The sequence below is a fragment of the Mobula birostris genome, chromosome 20, assembly GCF_030028105.1.
Source record: "Mobula birostris isolate sMobBir1 chromosome 20, sMobBir1.hap1, whole genome shotgun sequence".
Lineage (NCBI taxonomy): Eukaryota > Metazoa > Chordata > Chondrichthyes > Myliobatiformes > Myliobatidae > Mobula > Mobula birostris.
Window position 1 is genome coordinate 60265562 of NC_092389.1, and position 16268 is coordinate 60281829.

The following is a 16268-nucleotide window of genomic DNA, read 5'->3' on the forward strand; positions in this document are numbered from 1 at the left end:
GGTGGTGGCCGAAAATACGAGCGGATGTAGAAGATGATAGTAATAATTGTTTGATTTGTGCCCAGTATAGCCCAGATAAACCGGAGAGAAAAGCAGTTTCAACACACACACGCCCCGTAGATGGACCATGGGTTAACCTGCAGATCGATATTCTAGGACATTTACCTCCATCCCGTGGAGGACTGAAATATATCCCAGCGACAGTAGATATTTTCAGCAAGTGGATCGAGGTTTTCCCAACTATAAATGACACTACTAAGGATACAGCCAGGATTTTGTCAGACAGAGTTGTTACTCGTTACGTCCTGCTTCAGGTGAAAAAGGCGCTATAACTCAACGACAACTTCATCGTGCATGCAATGAATCTGTTGCCATGTATACAGATCACAAGCGAGGTCATGGGTCAGCATGTGTCCCAGGCAACTCAATCCCAGTCGCTCCGGAGAGCCAAGATCCAGGAGTAGGTCTTGTATTAGAAGACACAGAAAGCTGAATTACTCCAGGGCCAGGATATAAAGTTCTTCTAGTAGCAGAACAAGTAGATTACATCAGTCTTCAGTGCAGTCAACACCAGCAGTATGACGGAAGCTCGAGAGTGTTAGGGGGCAGACTTGTGCGCAGTTGCTGGTACACCAGAGAAGATGTTTGGGAAGGTGAAAAGTCTGACGTTAGATAGATCACCTGGACCAGATGGACTACATTCTATAGTTGTGAAAGAGGTATCGGAAGAGATTATGCAGACTTTAGTAATCATCCTTTAAGTCTCACAGTGTTCTGGAATGGATCCTAAGGACTGAAAAACTGCAAATGTTACTACACTCTTTCAGAATGGAGGTGGGTAGATTAAGGGAAATGACAGACCAGTTAGACTGACGTCAGTGGTTAGAAAGATGCTGAAGTCTATTCTTATGGATGAGGTTTCGGGGGGACTTAGCAGCACATGAGAAAATCTTTCCTGACCAATTTAATGGAATTTAAAATTCAGATGTATTTATTATCAAAGTATATGTACACTATACAACCTTGAGATTCGTCTTCTTGCAGACAGCCACAAAACAAAGAAACCCAAAGCCATTAAAAAATGTGAAAACAAATCGTTCAAACAATCAAAGTGAGCGAATACCATACCGAACGAAAGTGAGACACAAAGTCTGGAGCAGCCGGAAAAGGCCACGACCTCAGCCTCAGTCCACCACAGAGGCAAATACTATTCAGAACAAAAGTGAGTCCATAGACACAAAGTCGGGAGCAGCGGGAAGGGACCACGGCTTCAGCCTCAGTTCACCACAGAGGCGAGAAAACATCATCGAGCAGCATGTCGAACCAGCCCAGCCCACTCCTCTGGTTTCAACACCTTGTGTTTTCAATACATGTAGATTGGCATTTAAATCATCCAAACATCGATTCGTTTCTGGACCCTAGCACTGCGGCTCTGGGACCGGATCACGCCATTCCGTTTCAGTCAATGCCCGAACTTTCCAAATCAGCCTGGTGCATAGATTGACTAATCTGTTCACAGATTAGGTGGATGGGCCACAAATCAGTCTCTCCTCCACTCTGAATTCGCCTCAATATGTTTCAGCCTCACCTACATATCACCTCACACCCATATGCTGTGTCATTCAAATCGACTTCCACTCGCCTCTCTATTGTTTGCGGTAATCATTGACCATAAATTCTACAAGTAAACGTATTATTAATAAAATATTAAGTTGCAGTCTGTTTTATTTGCCGCCAATAAGTAGCCGTTGAGCTTCATCAGCACCATCGTTAACTGAAATACTTGAGTAAATAACGGGTAAGATAGACAAAGGTGAGTCCGTGAATGTTGTGTTTTTGGATTTTCAGAAGGATTTGGCAAGGTGCCATACATGAGGCTATTTAAAATAAGAGTCAATTGTAATGCAGGAAAGGTACTAGAATGGATAGGAAATTGACTGACTGGTAGAAGACAAAGAGTTGGTGTAACGGGAGCCTTTCCCGGTTCTCTGCAGTGACTAGCGGTGTACTGTACGGGTTGGTGTTGGGACCGCTTCTTTTTACGCTGTATGTCAGTGATTTGGAAGAAGGAATTGTCTGTCTGGGGGGGCACGTTTGAGACGATGAGAAGGTAGGTAAAAAGACTAAAATTCGAAAGTACAAAGTTATTTTTATTATCAAACTACATATATGTCAACACATACAACTCTGAGATTCGTTTTCTCTATAAATCTACAGAGTAATAAGCATAACATAATCAATAAAAGACTGCCTAACATGGGCATTCAATTGGAGGGCAGAAGACAAACAAATGAGCAAATACAAACAATAATAGTAATAATAATAATAATAGTAATAATAATAGTAAGAACAACAACAATAAGCAATAAATTTCGAGAACGTGCAATGAAGAGTGCTTGAAAGTGAGTCCATTGGTTGTGATGGGGAGTGTGAAGATGAGCGAAGTTCTAGATCTCTGTTTATTTTCTGAACCTTTGGGTTCTTCTGAGAGTGAGATATGGTGATCAGCTTAATCGCAACGATCGCTCACTGCAAACTACAAACTGCTCTACCACTTTTCGCCAGTAGGTGGGGATGAACCGCCACACACGTGAAAAATACACAACTTCGTTAAAAGGAACAAATCGTATAAAAATATTGTTTAACAACAAACAGCATTTTCCAACAAGGGGTAAGAACTATTCCTGCACTGGTGGTGTGAGTTTTGAAACTCCTTTACCTTCTTCCGGATGTCAGCGTGGGAAAGTGAGAATGAATTGGATGGTGGGGTTCCCAGATGGAAGCTGCATTACCCGTGACAATGTTTCATGTAGATGTGCTGACTGGGGAGAGGGATTTACCCGTGACAATGTTTCATGTAGATGTGCTGACTGGAGAGAGGGCTTTACCCGTGACAATGTTTCATGTAGATGTGCTGACTGGGAGAGAGGGCTTTACCCGTGACAATGTTTCATGCACATGCGCTGACTTGGGGAGAGGGATTTACCCGTAACAATGTTTCACGTAGATGTGCTGACTGGGAGAGAGGGCTTTACCCGTGACATTGTTTCATGCACATATGCTGACTTAGGGAGAGGGATTTACCCGTAACAATGTTTCATGTAGATGTGCTGACTTGGGGAGAGGGCTTTACCCGTGACAATGTTTCAGGTAGATCTGCTAACTGAGGGAGAGGGCTTTACCCATGAAAATATATCATGTAGATGTACTGACTGGGAGAGAGGGCTTTACCCGTGACAATGTTTCATGTACATGCGCTGACTTTGGAGAGGGCTTTACCCGTGACAATGTTTCAGGTAGATCTGCTAACTGAGGGAAAGGGCTTTATCCGTGAAAATATATCATGTAGATGTACTGACTGGGAGAGAGGGCTTTACCCGCGAAAATCTACCATGTAGATGTAGATGTACTGACTGGGAGACGGGGCTTTACCCGTGACAATGTTTCATGTAGATGTAATGACTCGGAGAGAGGGCTTTACCAGTGACAATGTTTCATGCACATGTGCTGACTGAGGGAGAGGGCTTTACCCGTCACAATGTTACAAGGTTAGTCAAATATTTTTGAAATATTAAACTCACCATGGTATCCATCACTTTTTGAGAGATCTTCCGTTCAAGGACCGTGATGTTTCCATACTAGGCTGTGGTGCAGCCAGTGAATGCACTCTTCGCTATACATCTATAAACGTTTGTCAAAGTTTTAGATGTGCTGACTGGGAGAGGGAGTTAGATATGGCCCTTGTGGCTAAGGGGATCAGGGGTATGGAGGGAAGGCTGGGGAGGGGTTCTGAGTTGGATGATCAGCCACAATCATAATAAATGGCGGTGCCGGCACGAAGGGCCGAATGGCCTACTCCTGCACCTATTTTCTATGTTTCTATGTTTCTATGTTATGCCAATTCTCTGCAAACTCCTCGGGAAGCAGAGTTTCTGCGGAACTTTGTTCCTGACTGCATTTCAGTGCTGGGCCCAGGACAGGTTCTCCAAAATAATAACACTGAGGAATTTAAGGTTGCTGACCCTCTCCACCTATAACCCTCTGACCTGTCGACCTCTGGTTTCCTTCTACTGAAGCCAATAATCATCTCCTTTTTCTTGCTGTCATTGAGTAAGTGGTTGTTCTTGGTACCTGTCAGACAGATATTTAATCTCCCTCCTCGATGCTAATTCATCACCACCTTTATTTCAGCCAACGACAGTGGTATCATCAGCAAACATGAATATGGCATTGGAGCTGTGCTTAGCCACACAGCCTAGTGCTATGGATCAGATTAGAAGAGGGGTGAAGGGGGCTGCAGTAGTGACAGGTAATTGCAAAGTTAGAGAAGGAGAGTGGAGATACTGCGGACGTGATAGAGATACCCAGATGGTATGGTACCTCCCAGGTGCCATGGTCAGGGATGCCTCATATCGGCCGCCTGGCATTCTAAAGAGGGAGGGTGAGCAGGCAGAAGTCTTGGGACACATTGGCACCAATAGCATCGGCAGGAAAGGTGAGGAGGTCTTCAGGATATATTTTAGGGAGCGAGGTATAAAGCTGAAAAGCAGGAGTAATCCATCGATTGCTAGCTGTGCAACGTGCCAGTGGAGGTAAGAATAGGAGAATTTGACAGATGAAACTGCGGCTGCGAAAATGGTGCAGAGGGGCAGGGCTTCAGATGTCTGGGTCATTATCGAATGTCGGACCTGCACAAGAGGGACTGCCTACACCTGAAATCGAGGGGTCTAATGTCCAGTCGAGCGGGTAGGTTTGCTAGAGCTGTCCAAAAGGGTTTTAACTAGTTCGGATGCAGAGGGGAACGGAAGTGATAAGGCTGAGAAGAGGGTAGTTAGTGTACAATTAGCAGCAATGTGTAGTGAGACTGCCAGCAACGGGAGGCTGATGATTGGGCAAAATTTCAGTGAACGGGATGAGTTGCAATGCAGAAGGGTGTGTAAATCGAAAAGCGATGAATACAAGACTGAAGGTGTTATATTTGAATGCGATCACAAAAAGGGAAAGGATCTTGTGTCGCAGTTACAGTTTGGCATTATGACGTTGTGGGCATCACTGAATCATGGCTGAAAGAAGATTATAGCTGGGAGCTTCATGTCCAAGGATACAGATTGTATTGAAGGGACAGGCAGGTAGGCAGATGCCGTGGAGAGTTTCTGCTCGTAAAAAATGAAATCTAATCTTCCAAAGAGGCGAAAGAGGATTGTAAGGTGTAGAATACCGACTTGAAGAGGGTAAATACTCATGCAATCTATTATTTTGTGTATTATATTTGTACTTAATTTACATCACTTTGTACAGAACTGTTTTCAAATTGACACGAAAGAGCCTTTTTCTCTCGATCAGTGTCAAAAACAGCCAAATTAAATCCACTGTGATTCAATGTTGTAGAACAATAAAGCTTGAAAAGTTCATGTCGGAGGGTGTGTTGTATCTATTCACTGTTTGAGATCGATATTAAATGAACAGCGTTGGATGGGAATGAAAGATTGAATACAAGAAAAAGGATCTGCTCTGAAGGTATATGGGGTCCTGGTGAGAGCGTACATGGAACACTGTGCACAGGTCTGGTCTCCCTCCCAGATTCAGCCTGTGGGATGCTGGTAATAAAGTCACGTTTTCCGGATTGGTCTGGGGGGCGAGATAGTGTCCTCGATGCGATTACACTGATTGGGACTCTCTCAAAATTAGCTAATTAACCAGTGGTATGACTGATGCAGACACATTCTCACAGGGTATGGCCAGGAATGATATTTCCCTCGGCTGGGGTGAGGAACCAGGGGTCACAGACTCAAAATCCAAGGACATCCCAGCAGGACTGAAATGAGGAGATTTCTTTTTTAATTCAAAAGGCAAATTTGGAGGTTCAGCGATGATGGGAACGTTACAGGAAAGTGGCGCTCAGTTCAAAGATCAGCCATGTTCTGAAGGAAGGGTAGAACAGACGAGAGGGGCCGAACGGCCACGCATTTTCCTATTTCTGATTTTGGAAAGCACGAGTTTACCTATGCGCCTGGTTCTCCCTTGGCCTTCGGCTTGTCCGATTACTCGAGGGAGCACTGACATCTCCGCAGACCCACAGGCAGCCGCGGCGGGGCATTCCCGTCTCGCAGCAGCAGGGGACGGATCTGGGAGAGGGGTCCGTACAAGAAGCTCCGATCCACGGCGGGAAAATGCCGGCACCCTCCGTGTAGCTGAAGCATCGCACGGAATCTCCGTCACTCTTTTCACCTCTGCCATCGGAAGCATTCAACACCCCGCAGGTGTTGCAGGCTTTAGCTGAAGTGCTGCTCCCAATCTCCGGCCTCTCCCTGAGTCCACTCGCTCCCGGTTCCAAAGTCCGGTCCACTCTGAAACTCAGTGTCCCGCCCGCTGACACTCCTCGCCCAATGAGAGCATGTTTCTCCCAGCGGTGCTCGCTGATTGGCTGTGAGTGTGTCTGAGGACGGATTGTTGCCGGGAGCTGGAGCTGTCCGTCTCAGTTTGTTCTCAGAATCAAAGGAAATTCCCCGAAACTCAAAGTTCAAAGTAAATTTTATTATCAGAGTGCAGATAAGTCACCACGTACAACCACAAGAACCATTTTCCTGTGGACATACTCAGAAAATCTGTAGAATAGTAACTATAACAGGATCAGTGAAAGATCAACCAGAGTGCTGAAGACAATAAACTGTGCAAACGGAAATATAAATACATAGCAATAAATAGCGAGAACCTGAAAAAAAAACAGAGGACATGGGTTAAGGGTGAGGGGGGGAAAGTTTAAAGGGAACATTAGGGGGGGCTTCTTCACACAGAAAGTGGTGGGAGTATGGAATGAGCTGCCAGACGAGGTGGTAAAAACGGGTTCTTTTTTAACATTTAAGAATAAATTGGACAGATACGTGAATGGGAGGTGTATGGAGGGATATGGTCCGTGAGCAGGTCAGTGGGACTAGGCAGAAAATAGATCGGCACAGCCAGGAAGGGCCAAAAGGCCTGTTTCTGTGCTGTAGTTTCTGCGGTTTCTATGGTTTCTATGGCTGCCGGTGGATCTCCGGAGTTGTCACCACTCCCCTGTGCAATCTGATGGGCTGAAGGACAAGGGAGAGCAAGGGGCAAAGGTAAACTCGTGCTTCAGAGAATAAGGAGCAGGAGCAGGTGTGGCCATTCGGCCCCTCACGGTGATTCTGCCCTTCACTCTGAACATGCCTTATCATTTACCTGCGTGCCACTTTCCTGTAACGTTACCGTCATGACTGAGTCCCTGAAAAAGTCTTTTGAATTCAGAAACCTTGTGGACAAAATTCCAGAGGTTCACTGCATTTTGGGTGAGGAAATTTCTCCTCATCTCAGACCTGCTGAGGTAAGCTCGGGTTTTGAGTCTCTGACACCTGGTTCAACACCCTAGCCGGATGAAACATCTTTCTTGCCCCAACCCTGTTGATATCATGTGAGATTGTGTCTGTCTCTTATTTCTGTAAATCTAACATCGGCCCAATGCGAACATCAGTTGTGGGAACATCTCAATGGATGGGCTATTCAGCGTAGTTATCCTCTGTTGATCATTGAAGAGTAGTAACTGTTCCTGAAACTGTTTGTGCGAGTCCTGAGGCCCTTGTACCTTTTACATGATACCACAAAATAGCTAGACAGGTTGGTGAGCATCTCTGGTGATGGATGCTGATTTGCTGTGACAGCGTTTCATGTAGATGTACTCAGTGATTGGGAGGGCTCCACCCATGATGTACTGGGCCGAATCCAATGCCCTGTGAAGGTTCGTCAAGAGGGCGATGAACTACTTTGTTCATCATGCTCTCGATGAGAATCTTGTTTTAATGAAGTTGGTTACGCTTCTTTCAGACCAGCAGCTTTGACCCCAATAACATCGGGCGGTGGTCAGCACATAATGTCCTGCAGTTACTGGTGGAGAGGGACTGGTGGACACAGTGGAGCGTTTCCCTCAGCAGAGAGTCCAGACCATCTGTCAGAATGCCTCATCACCAGATCTCACTAACAGGCACCAAGACCTTACCTGACTGACGGCGAGATGGGTCCTCTCAGTCTGATCCTTGCTGCATGCCAGGAGATCAGTCCCACAGCGCGCTGCCCCGAGATTACTGCAGTGGAGACGAGACGGTCACTCACCTCTTTGCGGACTGTGGGCTGGCGAAGATATGTGGAGAAAGATGCAAGGGCCTGTGCAAGATGCAAGATCACTGATCCTCGGGCTGTTCCCAGGACGCACAGGAAGACGGACATCAAGTGCTGCTGGAAGATCATCAACTCGGTGGAAGACACCCGAAACTCGTTGGTCTGCCATGACATCGAGATGTTCGGAGAGCAGAGGTTCCTACCCTGGAGTCCACGGTTAATGGCATCGATCCATAGCATAAAAAGAAGATTGGGAACCCCTGTCGTACAGGAATGCTGCCGGCTGGCATATTCCAGGCCGCAAGGACACCAACGAAACTATGGGGTTCCTCTCCTACTGGACAGGGAGGGCCCGGTTTGGCTGAGCAAGCCTCTTAATTATTGTAGTAGTGAACCACCTCAAGGGGGGCCACAAGAGCAACAACAGTCCTATCTGTTTTATCGAATGCAAAAGAGCACAAAATACCAAACTGACAATGAATACAAATCATTTGTAAATGCATTGTACGTTTTACCATTGTGAATATTTTTATGCTGAATAAAGGTTATTTCGATAAAAATAGCAACTTCTGGGCAGTGTCCTGAGTGAGGGAATCGGGCATTCCATTGGAGCCGGGACGGACATCGGTTAAATCACGAAGTTTCTTCTTGAAGGGCTGTTGAAATCAGGATTTCACGGAAAAACAATAATGTTTCCATCCTGTAATGTAGAATGTCCCGTACTGTGCATTTTCCTGCAGCCACGGGTGGGTCATCACCACTGCATCTGTCTCCTCACAGCACAATATTCTCTCCACACCCCCAGTTTCATGGCATGAACTGATTTAATAGTTGTTTTAAATATTAACTGAACCACGGTTTTAAACCCCAGTCTGACTCTCTTTAGAGGAAAAATGAAAACGAGCTGCTAGAGGATCTCAACGGGTCAGACAGCTTCTGTGGACGGAAATGGACAATCGACGTTTCGGGTTGAGACAGTCCAGATGAAGCATCTGTCGGAAAGTCGATTGTACAATTCTCTACACAGATGCTGCCTGACCCGCTCAGTTCCTCCAGCATCATGTTTCTTACACGAGATTCCAGCATCTGCAGTCTCTTGTGCCTCTCTTTTCAAAACATGCCCCTTTCAGTCCTGCCTTATACTGAACCTGGCTCTTCCCTCCGGCTTCATTTCTGTTCCATCTCTTCTTTAGCCCATCACGCCTACCGGGACACAGGCCCCCACCAGCAGTTCACCACAGTCACCTGTCCATCGCCGAGGGTTGATCGGCCCTGTGGCTACTCCTTTCACCACACTACTTCAATCGGCTTCAGGGGAAAGTCCTTCCGATCCCAGGGATGAGGCTTTTGGAGATCCAGTTGATGTTTCTGTTCCTCCGGAATTTTACGGGGTTGGGTTGCTAGCCCCATGCCCGACCCTCCTCCTTTCACTGCCGGGCTTGTGTAGTTAATGACCGAGCTAACATTTCTGTTCCGACCTGTTTATTGTGTTTCTGATATGGAAATTAGCACGATTACTTCCCACTGACACATGCAGTAACATAAAGTTCATTGCCTGAGACGCGCAGGAACACAGAGAGCACCGCTTCATGCCGATTAAAGAAGCTGTTAAAATCTACAAGGTAAAACTAAACCGAATTTGATACTCACCCCTTCCTCCCTTGTCAGCCTATATATAAAAAAGTTAAGGAAGATATAACAAGAAGGAACCTAATTCCTTTTCTTGGTCTCAGTTCAAGGATTGAATCTATTAAAATGAATATACTGCGCAGACTACTATATCTCTTTCAGACCCTACCAATAGAGATTAACCGAAATCAGTTCAATCAATGGAACAAGATGCTATCAAGATATATATGGCAAAGTAAAAGGCCGAGAGTTCGTCTCAAAACTTTGCAATTAGCCAAGGAAAAGGGTCGGGGGGGGGATGGGGCCTACCTTCCCTTAGAGATTATTATTTTGCAGCACAATTGGGAGACGTGATATGATGGGGCAGCCCGTCATATAGCGCTTAACGGAAAAACATTGAGGAGAGGATACTTTCCATCCCCATACAGGCAATTTTGGCTGATAACAACATACAAAGTTACATAAATAATATTGAGTGAAATGGACTCTTAAAATATGGAAAACTATTATAAAAGGATATAAAGTAGAGAGAGAGGTTTCAATTCTTTAATGCTGTGCATATGACTCGGATTTTACGCCAAATAAACTGGATGCTAGATTTAAGGACTGGGCAGCTAAAGGAATAACAGCTGTTTGCAATGTAATGAAAGAAGAAACACTGTTCATTTTTAAAATGCTCAAAGAGAAACACTTATTACAAAAACAAGACTGTTACCGGTATTTACAGATGCGATAGTATGTTAATAGGACGGTTATAAATGTAACCAAGGCAAGTACATGTCTGATACAGCTATTTAGAAAAGCATATAATTCAGACAACGGTAGTACTGTAGTCGCGCTGATACGCTCCGAGTGAAAACAACACACTGACTCGAGCAGGGTCCGGTTGAACCATTTACTGTTTGAATCGGCGCGCGCTTAAGTACCGGCTCCCAGCAACCCGGGCTCTCTGCGGGGCGGAAGCGACATCGGCCTCCGGGCCGAGGTCTGCCCCGCACTCAGATTCCTCTCGGTTGCCGCTGGCTGCGGGTTCACCGGCGACTGCTGGAGCCGGTTCGCTTGCTGCGTGGGCGAGCCGCCACATGACCCCCTCCCCACCGACCCCCAGAACCGGCGATAGGAGGCGCAGAGTCTGCAGCCTGCACACTCTCAGTTCTTTTAGGTGGCCGGCCTCGACGTCGTGGAGGTGGTACCGCAACTGGGCGTTCATTGTCCAGATACGCCGGTTTGAGACGGTCAACGGTAAAAGTCTCGTCCCGACCGCCGATGTCGAGAACGCAGGTCGCTCCATTATGGGGCACCACTTTGTAGGGTCCCTCATATGGTCGCTGTAGTGGTGGTCTGTGCGCGCCTCGGCGAACGAAAACATACTTGCTCTGTTCTAGGTCCCTGGGCACGAAAGAGGGTGTTGTGCCGTGGTGGGACGTCGGGACTGCAGCAAGTGTTCCAAGCCGCTCCCAGAGTTTAGTTAGGACCCCCGCAGGTGCGTCTTCCGGGCCACGGGGTACTGGCACAAACTCACCGGCAACTGTGAGCGGGGCACCGTAAACGAATTGGGCCGATGATGCGGCGTGGTCCTCCTTGGGTGCTGTGCGGATACCAAGCAGCACCCAGGGGAGTTCGTCCACCCAGTCTGGCCCTCGGAGGCGTGCCATCAGGGCCGACTTCAAGTGCCTGTGGAAACGTTTCACCAGGCCGTTAGTCTGCGAGTGGTAAGCAGTCGTTCGGTGGAGATGGGTTCCGAGGAGTTGTGCCAGAGCAGACCACAAAGCCAATGTGAACTGCGCACCCCTGTCTGAAGTGACGTGGGCTGGGAGTCCGAACCGTGCCACCCAGGTGGTAATCAGGGCTCTGGCGCATGTCTCCGTGGCCGTGACAGCGAGTGGGACAGCTTCCGGCCACCTCGTGAACCTGCCCACCATGGTGAACTGGTATCTCGCTCCTCTCGAAACCGGCAGTGGGCCGACGATGTCCACCTGGACATGTTCGAACCTCCTCTGTGTCGGCTGGAAGGGTTGCGGTGGAGCCCTCATGTGCCTCTGGATTTTGGATGTTTGACAGTGCGTGCATGTCCTGGCCCAGTGCCCGACCTCTTTGCGTAGGCCGTGCCACACAAACCTGTCTGTGATCAGCCGGATAGTCGCCCGGATGGATGGGTGGGCTAAACCGTGCAAGGTGTGAAAAACGCGGCTCCTCCAAGCGGTCGGGACAATGGGCCGAGGCTGCCCGGTGGACACATCGCAAAGGAGCTCATGACCTTCGGGCCCAATGGGTATGTCTTCGAGGCGGAGTCCTGAGACTGCGGTTCGGTACGTCGGCATCTCTCCGTCCAGCCGTTGCACCTCGGCTGACGCCGCATAATCCAGCCTCGGAGACAGAGAACACACCGATTGGACGGAGGTTCGTGACAGCGCGTCTGCCACCACGTTGCTCTTCCCGGAGATGAGCTTGATCGTGGTGGCAAACTCCGAGGTGTACGACAGATGGCGCTGTTGGCGGCCCGACCACGGGCCCGACACTTTGGCAAACGCGAAAGTGAGGGGCTTGTGGTCTGTGAAGATCGTGAACTTTCTCCCCACCAGGAAGTACCTGAAGTGCCGGATGGCAAGGTACAGGGGCAGCAGCTCCCTGTCGAAAGCGCTGTACTTAAGTTCCAGGGGTCGTAGGTGCCGGCTGAAAAAGGCGAGCGGCTTCCACTAGCCTTCGATGAGCTGCTCGAGCACGTCGCCAACTGCCGCGTCGGAGGCATCCACGGTGAGGGCAGTGGGGACGTCGACCCGGGGGTGGACCAGGGGCGTGGCGTTTGCTAGCGCGTTCTTGGCTTGTTCGAAAGCCGCCTTCGCCTCCTCTGTCCAGGTGACCTCTTTGACCTTGCCGGACATCAAGCCAAAAAGGGGCCGCATGATCCGGGCCGCTGAGGGCAGGAAACGGTGGTAAAAGTTAACCATCCCAACAAACTCCTGCAGACCTTTAACAGTGCTGGGCCTGGCGAATTGGCGGATGGCCTCAACTTTCGCCGGCAGAGGAACAGCTCCATGGCGGTCAATCCTGTGTCTCAAGTAGTCGATGGTGAATAGGCCGAACTGGCACTTGGCGCGGTTGATAGCCAGGCCGTAGTCGCTGAGGCGGCGGCAGAGCAGGTGTAGATGTGCTGTATGCTCCTGGCCGGAGCGGCTGGCGATAAGTATGTCATCCAGGTAGGTGAACAGAAAGTCCCGATCTCGCCCTACTTATGGATATATGGCCATTGTAAATTGTCGCATGATTAGGCTCGGATTAAATTGGGGGTTCGCTGGGAGGCTCAGCTCACGGAGCCTAAAGGGCCTACACAACTCTATGTGTTCATAAACAAAATTTAAACATCCCCACTTTGGAGACTTCCTGTTTTGTGTTCACATCTCCATCGCCTTCCTCTGTTATCCCTCCACCTTCCTGTTCTCCCACGGTCCACTCTCCTCTCCTATACTTCTTCACACGTTTAATTAAATACACCCAATGACGAGGCCGCCACAGCCAACTGTGGGAATGGATTCCATAGATTCACCACACACTTGGTAAAGAAAATCCTACGCATGTCCGTTGCAAAGGAATGTCCCTCTATTCTCAGGCTGTCTCCTCTGGTCACAGGCTGCCACACTACAAACATCCTCTCTACATCCACTTTAGGCGTTTTATTATTGAATAGCATTTAACTAGCTCCTCCTTGTTTTTCAAATTCCAGTGATCACAGTCCCAGTACCTTCAGACGCTCTTCATATAAGCCTTTCATGTCCGAATCAGTTTTGTGAACCTGCTTTGAACCCTCCCCAATGTCAACAAATTCTTCCCTATATGATGAGACCAAAACTTCTTACAATACTCCAAGCGAGGCATCACCAGTGCCTCAAAAGTCCTCAACATTACATACTTGCTTTTAAATTTTAGTCCTCTTGAAATGAATGCTCACAAAGCATTGGCCTTCCTCACCATGACCCAAACTGCAAGTTCACCTTTAGTCAATCCTGCCTGAGGCCACACAGGTCCCTTTTTCAATATGGATTTTAAAATTTTGTCACTGACGAGAAAAATAGTCTACACTATTATTTCTTCTCCCAAAATGCATGGTCATGTGCTTCTGCCACTGTATTCCATGCGCCACTGCTTTGCACATACTCCTAATCTATCCAATTCCTTCTGTAGCTCCCCTGCTTCCTCAGCACTACCTGACCCTCCACCAACCTTCATGTTCTCCACAAACATTGCCACCGAGGCATTAAATCCATCATTCAGATCATTGACACAACACGGAAAAGAAGAGGACCAGCCCTGATCCCTGAGGAATACCACTGGTCACTGCAGACAACCAGGAAAAGCTGCCTTTATTCCTAATCTTTGCTGCCAATCAGCCAATGCTTTGCCCATGCTAGTATCATTCCTGTAATACCTGCACTCTTATCTTCTTTAGCAACCTCACCTTGTCAGACCTTCTGAAAATCGAAGTTCAAAACATCCACCGATACTACTTTGTCCATCTTGCTTGTTGCTTCCTCAACAAATTCCAACAGATTAGTCAGGGGAGGTTTTCCCTTAAGGAAACCGAGCAGTTCTTTGTGCCATTTTCTAATGGTGCTCCAAGTACCCCGAAACCTCATCCTTACTAATCGACTCCAATATCTTCCAACCACTCGGCTCAAGCTACCGACTCCTTCTCTTCCTGAAGAGTAAAGTGACATTTGCGATTTTAGACTTTCAGACTTTTAATCAACTCCCAACTCCCTCTGCACATCTGATTCCTCAATTTGCTCCACATTATGGTATTCCTGGGCGACTTCCTGTCATGTTTACTTAAATAACCTGGTGAAGAGAAAATGTAGAGAATGTGGTGGATACAGCCCAGTCCATGACAGGCAAACTTCTCTACACCATTAAACACACTCACACGGACCTCTGCCACAAGGGGGCAGCATCTATCATGAAGGACGCCCAGCATTCAGGATATGCTCTCTCCTCACCACGACATGTGGGAAAGAGATACTGGACCTTTTTGTTCAGGAACAGTTATTACCCTACAACCATCAGGCTCCTGAACCTAATTCGCCAAGAAATCTCAACTGATTCCACAAACTACAGACTCACTTTCAAGGAGTCCACAACTCAATATCATCATCATATTTTTATCTGCACTCTTTAATTTCCCTACATATTAGTTGTTTCTCTGTCTTTGAAGTCGTTTTTAATAAATGCTGTTGTGTTTTTTATTCTTCTAAACAGCAGCAAGAAATTGATTCTTCATGAAGTATGTGGTAATGTATGCACGTGTTGATAATAAATTTACCTGGAACTGTCAAGAAAGAATTGTAGGTTTGATTTATTGCTAAAAGGGTGATGAAGGTTTCACAGGAACTAATATAATCAGCCAGATTTGCTGTATCCAGTCCAAGGGTGGAACAACATTCTGATGAACATCGAGCACTGAACAATGCAGTCCAGAAACATGTCATTAATTTATCATTTAATGCCCCACCTAACTAATATAATCTGCCAGTAATATCCCCACTTGTCCATTCCTTGCACATTCATAAACCTATTCAAGAGCCTCTTGATAACCTCTGTCGTATTTGCCTTGAGTATCACCACTGGAAAGGCATTTCATGAACCCACCACAATGTGTCAACAAAACCCTACCCTGCACATCTCCTTAAAACTTAATCCCTCTCAGCGTAAATGCATGCCACCTAGTCTGTGATATTTCAATCCTGGGACAATAAAACGAAGTATATGTTGTATCTTCGTCTCTGCTGGAAGATCGTCAACTCGGTGAAAGACTCCCGAAAAGTGTTGGTCTGACATCACATCGAGATGTCCGTAGAGCAGGTGTTCCCACCCTGGGATCCACGGTTAGTGACATTGATCCATGGCATAACAAATGCTGGGAACCGCTGTCGGACAGAAATTCTGCCGACTGGCACATTCTCGGCTGCAGGGACACCATTGAACTCTAGGGTTCCTTTGCCACTGGACAGGGAGGGGCCCGGTTGGCTGAGGAAGCTTCTCAATTATTGTTGCAGTAAACCACCCCAGGGGGCCACATGAGCGACAACAGTCCTATCGGTTTTAACGAATGTAAAATGGCACTTAATACCCCACTGACAACGAATGTAAATTCATTGGGTGAAGGCATTGTACGGTTTATCCTTTTGAATATCTATATGGGCATTAGTCACCCTAATAATGTTCATCTTCTGGGCTGAGTGAGGGAGACCGGACCCTCCACTGGATGCGTTAAGTCACGAAGTTTCTCACACGAAGGGCTGTTGAGATCAGGACGTCACCGAAAAAATACTGTTTTGCTCCCTGTGACGTAGAATGTCCGGTCCTGTGTTTTTTTTTCCTGCAGCCACAGGTCGGTCATCACCACCACATCTGTCTCCTCACAGAACAATATCGTCTCCTCATCCCCAGTTTCATGGCATGAACCAATTTAATAGTTGCTTTCAATATTTGCCACCGTTTTGCACCAAAGTCTCACT

General features: G+C 47.3%; 2 protein-coding genes across 2 annotated transcripts in view; one reads left to right on the plus strand and one right to left on the minus strand.

Moving 5' to 3' along the window:
- Positions 1-16268, plus strand: part of LOC140185019 (uncharacterized) — a 777523-nt gene that overhangs the window by 257713 nt on the left and 503542 nt on the right. The gene's annotated exons all lie outside the window — the stretch shown is intronic.
- LOC140185475 (uncharacterized) overlaps positions 1-16268 on the minus strand; it is a 240726-nt gene that overhangs the window by 67371 nt on the left and 157087 nt on the right. The gene's annotated exons all lie outside the window — the stretch shown is intronic.